Here is a 9,820-nt window from a genome sequence, read left to right on the forward strand (position 1 = left end):
GCACTGTGAGTGTGGGGTATGGTATCTTTGTGTGCAGCGTGTGTGTATTGTGTATTGTCCTGTTTGTGAACTTGTGCACACGTTGTACGTTTCATTCAGTTTAACTGAATTGCAACGTCCCAGGGCTAGTCTCGGGGAAAGGAGTGCCTCAAGGAGCAGGACAGAGGATGAGACCTGAAGGAAGAATGTAAACAGCTCAGGGGAGGCTGCAGAGAGGGCCAGGAGGTCCATTTGCGTGGATTCCCAGCTCTCTGCTGCCCCCACCCCATTCTCCTGAGAGGCGTTCTAAGCTTAGGGCTTGGAGTCCTCCGGGTTGTCTCTTAACGGGAGATGGGGGGCCCCAGGTGACTCGGGAAAAGCTTCTTGCACAAGGTTCGGTCTCTGCTGCTGCCCCTGCCCCGCCCCACCTCCCCAGCCTTCCTTCACTGTGACTTTGGGAGAGTGAAGCGGGGCAACATCAGTGCCAAAGTAAATGCCAAGCTGGTGCTGGCAGGAACCCTGGGGAACACTTGACAATGTGCAGAGTCAATGCCCTCAAGCAGCAGGAGCTGGACCAATGGATTTAGGGTCAGGGGAAAGAAGGAGAAGGGAAACTGAAGGAGGGGTCTTTTGGCACGTGGTCTGACCCTGTCAAGGTTACTGAGGATGGTTTTCCTGTTTCACGGCTGAGGCTCTGGGGTCAGACTCTCAGGTTTGTGGGTGAGGATTTTGGAACTGGTAGTACCTGCTCATGGCAAGGGACATTTGAATGGGTCAGGGCAGAGGGAAGAGCAGGGCTTGGTAGGTGGATGGGCAGAGATACAAAGAGGCAGAGACACCTGCAAAGCGAGATAGGAAGAGAGAGACCAGTAGGGAGAGGGAGAGGCTGGAGAGGGATAAAGTGAAGAGAGTTCCAGAGTGAGAGACTCAGAGAGAGAGAATAAAAGGTCTGCCCTTAGAACAGGTGAGGAACAAGTGTGCAAAGGAACTTTCTCTAAGTCACATTATATAATATCCCCTAATCATGGCAGTGTTTCATTAGGATTGCCATCCCTTGGTGAATGCCAGTATCAAAAGTCCTATACTTTCCCAGACAGACTTATCAGAGGCTGCTCTCTGCACACTGAATTTTAGCAGCACTAATATTCCAGTTTAAAGGGAGTCTCCTTGCATGTCTCTGACTATGATTTGTTGTTTATGATACTGATGATTGATCTGGTTCATTACTTTGAACTTGAATCAGATAACACACATATTTTCCCGGTCTGAGAATATAAATTTCATCATTTAAGACACTGTGAAATAAATTCATCACCACACACACACACACATCTGTCCTGAGAAACTCCCTCTTCTTCACCTTTGGGTTCATGGAGCAAAGACCATGGCTGACCCTGGTGGCTGCAGCTTGGAAAGGCTTCCCAAGGTCCCTGGGCATTAGGATAGAGCTGCGTGTCAGCAGGTAACCTTCAAAAGGCGATGGGCTTTACCTGGCCGGAAGAGAAGTGGAAGTTTGGATGGGGTGGCTTGTTTTTCGGAGGGGTGTGACCCACCCTCTATCCCCAGGAGCAAATGGTTTGAGGTTTCAGGGAGATGCCTGCCTGCTCTGATGCCAGGAGCTGGACCGGCTCAGAGAGTGAGGCCATGAACCCATTTTTGCTGGCTTAGGTTGGGGGTTGGAACAGAGCCCCAGGAGGGTTAGTAAGGGATGGCTGAGCAAAAAGAAATGAACCCCTAAACCTGTGAGAGAGAATGGGGTCTGGGCACTCCGGCCCCCTCTGGGTGATGTGGAGTAAGCCTCTGAATGTGGCGTATTCAGCAGGCCTCCTCCAGGTTCAGGACCTAAGCAACTCCACTGACCCTGTGCTCGGATGCCTGAGGCTGGCCGGCTCCCCTGGCTTTCCGTGCAGTTCCCCATTCTGCCTCCCTCCTCCCGGGAGCCATGGCTGAAGCCCAGGGGCAAAATTCGCTGACACTCACCCACCCTCCCCTGAATCTCACTCTCTTCCCTACCTTTCATTGTTCTATGGGTAGTTTCTCAGGCTCTTACTCATCTGCGTAAGTTCTCTGCTTTAAATCCCCTCTTTAAAATCATCAGATATAAAGCAGTGCTAAGAGGAAAGTTCATAGCAATACAGGCATACCTCAAGAAACAAGAAAAAAGTCAAATAAATAACCTAACTCTACACCTAAAGCAACTAGAAAAGGAAGAATTAGAGAACCCCAGAGTTAGCAGAAGGAAAGAAATCTTAAAAATTAGGGCAGAAATAAATGCAAAAGAAACAAAAGAGACCATAGCAAAAATCAACAAAGCCAAAAGCTGGTTCTTTGAAAGGATAAATAAAATTGACAGACCATTAGCCAGACTCATCAAGAAGCAAAGAGAGAAAAATCAAATCAACAAAATTAGAAATGAAAATGGAGAGATCACAACAGACAACACAGAAATACAAAGGATCATAAGAGACTACTATCAGCAATTATATGCCAATAAAATGGACAACCTGGAAGAAATGGACAAATTCTTAGAAAAATACAATTTTCCAAAACTAAACCAGGAAGAAATAGACAATCTTAACAGACCCATCACAAGCACGGAAATTGAAACTGTAATCAGAAATCTTCCAGCAAACAAAAGCCCAGGTCCAGACGGCTTCACAGCTGAATTCTACCAAAAATTTCGAGAAGAGTTAACACCTATCCTACTCAAACTCTTCCAGAAAATTGCAGAGGAAGGGAATCTTCCAAACTCATTCTATGAGGCCACCATCACCCTAATACCAAAACCTGACAAAGATACTACAAAAAAGGAAAACTACAGGCCAATATCACTGATGAACATAGATGCAAAAATCCTCAACAAAATTCTAGCAATCAGAATCCAACAACACATTAAAAAGATCGTACACCATGACCAAGTGGGCTTTATCCCAGGGATGCAGGGATTCTTCAATATCCGCAAATCAATCAATGTAATTCACCACATTAACAAATTGAAAAATAAAAACCATATGATTATCTCAATAGATGCAGAGAAGGCCTTTGACAAAATTCAACATCCATTTATGATAAAAACTCTCCAGAAAGCAGGAATAGAAGGAACATACCTCAATATAATAAAAGCTATATATGACAAACCCACAGCAAACATTATCCTCAATGGTGAAAAGTTGAAAGCATTTCCCCTTAAATCAGGAACAAGACAAGGGTGCCCACTTTCACCACTACTATTCAACATAGTTCTGGAAGTTTTAGCCACAGCAATCAGAGCAGAAAAAGAAATAAAAGGAATCCAAATTGGAAAAGAAGAAGTAAAACTCTCACTGTTTGCAGATGACATGATCCTCTACATAGAAAACACTAAAGACTCTACCAGAAAATTACTAGAGCTAATTAATGAATATAGTAAAGTTGCAGGATATAAAATCAACACACAGAAATCCCTTGCATTCCTATACACTAACAATGAGAAAGTAGAAGAAGAAATTAAGGAAACAATTCCATTCACCATTGCAACAAAAAGAATAAAATACTTAGGAATATATCTACCTAAAGAAACTAAAGACCTATATACAGAAAACTATAAAACACTGATGAAAGAAATCAAAGAGGACACTAATAGATGGAGAAATATACCATGCTCATGGATCAGAAGAATCAATATAGTGAAAATGAGTATATTATCCAAAGCAATTTACAAATTCAATGCAATCCCTATCAAGATACCGGCGATATTTTTCACAGAACTAGAACAAATAATTTCAAGATTTGTATGGAAATACAAAAAACCACGAATAGCCAAAGCAATCTTGAGAAAGAAGAATGGAACTGGAGGAATCAATTTGCCTGACTTCAGGCTCTACTACAAAGCCACAGTCATCAAGACAGCATGGTATTGGCACAAAGACATATAGATCAATGGAACAAAATAGAAAGCCCAGAGATAAATCCACATACATATGGACACCTTATCTTTGACAAAGGAGGCAAGAATATACAATGGAGTAAAGACAATCTCTTTAACAAGTGGTGCTGGGAAAACTGGTCAACCACTTGTAAGAGAATGAAACTAGATCACTTTCTAACACCGCACACAAAGATAAACTCAAAATGGATTAAAGATCTAAATGTAAGACCAGAAACTATAAAACTCTTAGAGGAGAACATAGGCAAGACACTCTACGACATAAACCACAGCAGGATCCTCTATGATCCACCTCCCAGAATTCTGGAAATAAAAGCAAAAATAAACAAATGGGATCTAATTAAAATTAAAAGCTTCTGCACAACAAAGGAAAACATAAGCAAAGTGAAAAGACAGCCTTCCGAATGGGAGAAAATAATAGCAAATGAAGCAACTGACAAACAACTAATCTCAAAAATATACAAGCAACTCCTGCAGCTCAATTCCAGAAAAATAAACGACCCAATCAAAAAATGGGCCAAAGAACTAAATAGACATTTCTCCAAAGAAGACATACGGATGGCCAACAAACACATGAAAAGATGCTCAACATCACTCATTATTAGAGAAATGCAAATCAAAACCACAATGAGGTACCACTTCACACCAGTCAGAATGTCTGCGATCCAAAAATCTGCAAGCAATAAATGCTGGAGAGGATGTGGAGAGAAGGGAACCCTCCTACACTGTTGGTGGGAATGCAAACTAGTACAGCCACTATGGAGAACAGTGTGGAGATTCCTTAAAAAATTGCAAATAGAAATGCCTTATGACCCAGCAATCCCACTGTTGGGCATACACACCGAGGAAACCAGAATTGAAAGAGACACATGTACCCCAATGTTCATTGCAGCACTGTTTATAATAGCCAGGACATGGAAACAACCTAGATGTCCATCAGTAGATGAATGGATAAGAAAGCTGTGGTACATATACACAATGGAGTATTACTCAGCCATTAAAAAGAATACATTTGAATCAGTTCTGATGAGATGGATGAAACTGGAGCCGATTATACAGAGTGAAGTGAGCCAGAAAGAAAAACACCAATACAGTATACTAACACATATATATGGAATTTAGGAAGATGGCAATGATGACCCTGTATGCAGGACAGCAAAAAAGACACAGATGTGTAGAGCAGACTTTTGGACTCAGAGGGAGAGGATGTGATGATTTGGGAGAATGGCATTGAAACATGTATAATATCATGTAAGAATCGAAATGCCAGTCTATGTCTGATGCAGGATATGACACGCTTGGGGCTGACGCGCGGAGATGACCCAGAGAGATGTTGTGGGGAGGGGGGTGGGAGGGGGGCTCATGTTTGGGAACGCATGTACACCTGTGGTGGATTCATGTCAATCTATGCCAAAACCAATACAGAATTGTAAAGTAAAAATTAAAAATAAATAAATAAATTAAAAAAAAATAAAAATAAATAAAAGTAATGTTAACAATAAAAAAAAAAAAAAATACAAAGGGAAAATGTGGGCCAAACAAAGAAAAGTTTTTATGTAGAAAAGTAAAGATCATAAAGACTATATACTTGAATTAGGGTTGAAATTGTTCAATGGTGATTTAAAAGAAAAAGTGTCAGTGTAAAAATAAAAATATTTATATGAAAAAAAATAAAAATAAAAAAAATAAAATCATCAGATATATTTTTATTTTCCAGGTTGGGCCCTGAAGGGGATAGAGCAGCAGTCAAACAGACACGGTGCTTGTGGCTGCGGCGTTTGTATCCTTGTGGAGGGGGAGGGAGGCACAGAATACAAACAGACACACACGGTATACTGAGAGGCAGTAATAACGCTGACGCAGGCTGCTAGCGGAGACCTCCATGCTGTGGGCAGGGCAGTCAGGGGAGAACTCTTGGGTAAGAGGCATCCGAGCTGCAGAAAGTAAGGGAGTGAAGGTGGCCGAAGAGGGTGGGCAGAGGCCCTGAGGCTAGAGCGTCCTGGCACATTGGGGAACAGCAAGAAATCAGGTGGCAGAAGTCGAGTGAGCGGGAGGGGTGGTGGTGGGAGATGCATACAGAGAAGTAGGGGTTGGGCAGGTCATTTAGGGCTTTACGGACCACTGTGAGGACTTCTGCTTTCACTCTGAGTGACAAAGAAAGCCATAGGAGGATTTTGCGTGCAGAAGTGATTTGATCTGACTGATTTTTTTTTTAATTGATGTATAGTTAATTTACAATGTTGTGTTAGTTTCACGTGTACACCAAAGTGATTCAGTTATACCTATTAATACACACAGATTCTTTTTCATCATAGGTTATTATTAGATATTGAGTATAGTTTCCTGTGTTATACTGTAGGTCCTTGTGGTTTACCTATTTTGTATAGAGTAGCGTGAATATGTTAATCACATACTCCTAATTCACAGCCCCTCCTGCTCCCCCGCCACTCCACTCTCCCATTTGGTAACCATAAATTTATCTTCTACATGATCTGACTTATACCTGAAAAGGATCATTTTGGCTGCTGAGTGGAGAATAGGCTCTAGAAGCAGAGAGACCCATTCATCAACCATGATTGCTTTGTGTTACAGAAAACCCAAGATACGCTTATTTTTTATATTAAAAAAAAATCCAGAGGCACACAGTTTATGGCTAGTAGGGTAGCCCCATGAAGTGATTAAGGACTCAAGCCTCTTCTATATTGTTGCTTCACTGTCCTGAGTACCTGGCTTCCACCCTCCATGGACACTTCATGTTCTATGATGAACGCTGAAGCTGCAGCCATGAGCACTCTGAAGGCAGCAGGAGGAGTGAGGATGAGGAAGGGCTAGCTCGTTCTCCTTCCACAAGTCTTCCCAGCAGTCTGTGCAGCACCTCTGATTATGTGGCCAGAACTGAGCCATGTGGCCACACCTAGCTTCTAGGGCAGCTGGGAAATAGTTTCCCTGTTGCGTGTATTGTCCAGGTTTTTGTCACCAAGGAAGAAGGGGAAGATGACATTGGGTGGTCATTAGTCTCCTCCACCACACAATTGAAAAGATGTTGCAATAATCCATGGGAGAGAGGATGTTGGCTTGTACCAGGTGGTATTGAAGGAAATGGTTGGTGGTGGTCAGATTCTATAGTGTTTTCTTGGTAAATCTGACAGAATTTGCCTGAAAATTATTGATTGTCACGCACACAAGAGAGCAGTCCAGGATGATGCCAGTTTTGAGCAGCTATAAGAATGGGAATTTCTATGGACTGAATTGAGGAAGGCCTCTGAGGGAACCCAGTTGGTGAGGAAGGCTTTGGAAATTCTGAGTGCTGTCCTGGCCACTTTAAGTTTGAAAGGCTCATTAGACATTCTGATGGAGCTTTCAGGCAGGCAGTTTGATACGTAAGGCTGGAGTTCAGAGACTATTTCTGGGCTGGCTAATATTTAAGGCTAAGAGATTGGATGAAGTCATCTTAAACGTACGTAGAGAGAGAGAGAGAGAGAGAGAGAGAGAGAGAAGAGGATGAGATCAGAAAGATGGGAGGAATTGACAAAGGAGACAGGGCAACCTTGTCTGGTGAGGAGGCGGGAGAATCAATCGTGAGGTGGCCCAGAAGCCTCGGAGACACAGTGTCTCAAGGAGGCTGTGATGATGAGCTGTGTCATATGCTTTGATGGGTCAAGGAAGACAAAGTGAGTTTTAATCAATCAAAAGGCGACTTACCATCTTGACAAGAGCCTTTCCAGAGTATTTGTAAGGGCCTAGCGTGAGCTTAGAGGTGAATGAGGGACAGGACTACGGAGCAGACATTCTGAAAGTTCCTTCCACTACAAAAAACAAAGAACCTGCATGCTGCTGCTGCTGCTAAGTCGCTTCAGTCATGTCTAACTCCGTGCGACCCCATAGACGGCAGTCCAGCAGGCTCCCCCGTCCCTGGGATTCTCCAGACAAGAACACTGGAGTGGGTTGCCATTTCCTTCTCCAATGCATGAAAGTGAAAAGTGAAAGGGAAGTCACTCAGTCGTGTCCGACTCTTAGTGACCTCATGAACTGTAGCCTACCAGGCTCCTCTGTCCATGGGATTTTCCAGGTGAGAGTACTGGAGCAAGAACCTGCATAGATTAGCTTTTTTCTTCTTTTTTTGTTTTAACTGCATTACTGAGTTTGCACGAAGTCAAAGAGCTCTTCAAGAGGAAAAAAATCCTCAAAAAACCATGAGTTAAGACCAGACTGATGATGAGTAAGCTGCTCTTACTTGGCAAGGAGATTCAGGAGAATCTGAAGGTTCCAAATTCTTGGTCTTAACTATGTCTACTCAATACCCTCACAGCAAGATCCTACTTCTAACTTCCATGTAAGAGACCTGGAGGGTGGAACTTTCAGTTAGTGTTGCAACTTTGAAAGCTTTCCAATCAGACCCTTCCTGAGGTCCTCAGATCAGTTTTCTCTGTGACTCCAGGGAATGGGTCTCTGTGCTCAGTCACTAAGTCAAGCCCAGCTCTTTGTGACCCCATGGACTGTAGCCCACCAGGCTCCTCTGTCCATGGGATTCCCCAGGCAAGAGTACTGGAGTAGGTAGCCATTTCCTTCTCTAGGGGATCTTTCTGTCCCAGGGATCGAACCTGTGTCTCCAGCGTGGCAGGGGGATTCTTTATCACTGAGCAAACTTGGAAGCTCTCAGGGAAAGGGAGACTCCCTCAAAGTTGCCATGAAGGCTTCTTCTCTGTAAAAACCCCAATTGGTGGCTGATGCTGGTGCCGAGGAAGGGCCCAGAGGCCCCTAGGGCCCTGGAATGGGAGGCCTCAGCGGCTTCAGTGGAGACTTTGGCTGCGGTATCTGAGACAGGGATTAGGCCGGGGTTGAGGCTGTGGAACCTGAGGCTGTGGTCTTACCCAGGCAAGACTGAGGACAAGTGGTTCCCCATCACCAAACTGGGCTGCCTGGTCAGGGATGTGAACATCAGGTCCCTGGAGGAGATCTCTCTCTTCTCTCTGCCCATCAAGGAATCTGAGATCATTGACTTTTTCCTGGGAGCATCCCTCAAGGATGAGTTTTGAAGATTATGCCTGTGCAAAAGCACATGCTTTTGCTGCCTGGGGGACCAGGTTCAGGGCATTTGTTTCCACTGGGGATTGCAGCGGTCATGCTGCTTTGGGTGTCAAGTGCTCTAAGACGATCGCCACTGCCATGCGTGGGGCCATCATTCTTGCCAAGCTCTCCATCATCCCTGTGCTGTGAGGCTACTGGGGGAATAAGAAGTGTGATCCCACACTGGCCAGGTGACTGACCACTATGGCTCTGTGCTGGCGCGCCTCCTCCCTGCCCCCGGGGCACTGGCATCATCTCAGGCCCCGTGCCCAAGAAGGTCCTTGGTGACGGCCGGAACTGACCACTGCTGGACCTCTGCCAGGGGCTGCTTTGTTACCCTGGACAACTTCTCCAAGGCCGCTTTTGATGCCATTTCTAAGACGGACAGTTGTCTCACCCCTGATCTCTCGAAAGATATGGGGTTCATCGAGTCCGCATATCAGGAACTCACTGACCATCTTACCAAGACCCCCGCCAGGGTTTCCCTGCAGAGGACCCAGGCTCCATCTATAGCCACCACATGGTTTTATATGAGAAAAATGCAGCAAATGGAGCTCATTAAAAATTAAGTTGCTGTGAAGAACTGCACCACTCCATCTGTCTGTCTCTGTCTCCCAACTCTTGCCCCAGGGTTCAAACCCCTGTCTCCTGTGTCTGCCTGCACTGCAGGAGGCGTCTTTATGCTGAGCCGCCAGGGAAGCCCCTCCTACACTCCCTTAAGTATCTAACAGTGCAAGACAGCGCAAGAAGAAACCAGGCGACTGTGATATTTATAGAACACCACTGTTGTCATGGCGACTAAGCGCCGAAGCCACTGGATTCCCCGATGCCTTCTTGCTCTCCACCTGC

The 9,820-nt window shown here is 44.6% G+C and overlaps 1 pseudogene; it reads left to right on the top strand.

The window, feature by feature from the left end:
• The window catches only part of LOC120858120, a 10,034-nt pseudogene extending 494 nt beyond the window's left edge, over positions 1 to 9,540 (top strand).
• The last annotated feature ends 280 nt before the right edge of the window (positions 9,541 to 9,820 follow it).

The sequence above is a fragment of the Oryx dammah genome, unplaced genomic scaffold (assembly GCF_014754425.2).
Source record: "Oryx dammah isolate SB20612 unplaced genomic scaffold, SCBI_Odam_1.1 HiC_scaffold_29, whole genome shotgun sequence".
NCBI classification, from domain to species: domain Eukaryota; kingdom Metazoa; phylum Chordata; class Mammalia; order Artiodactyla; family Bovidae; genus Oryx; species Oryx dammah.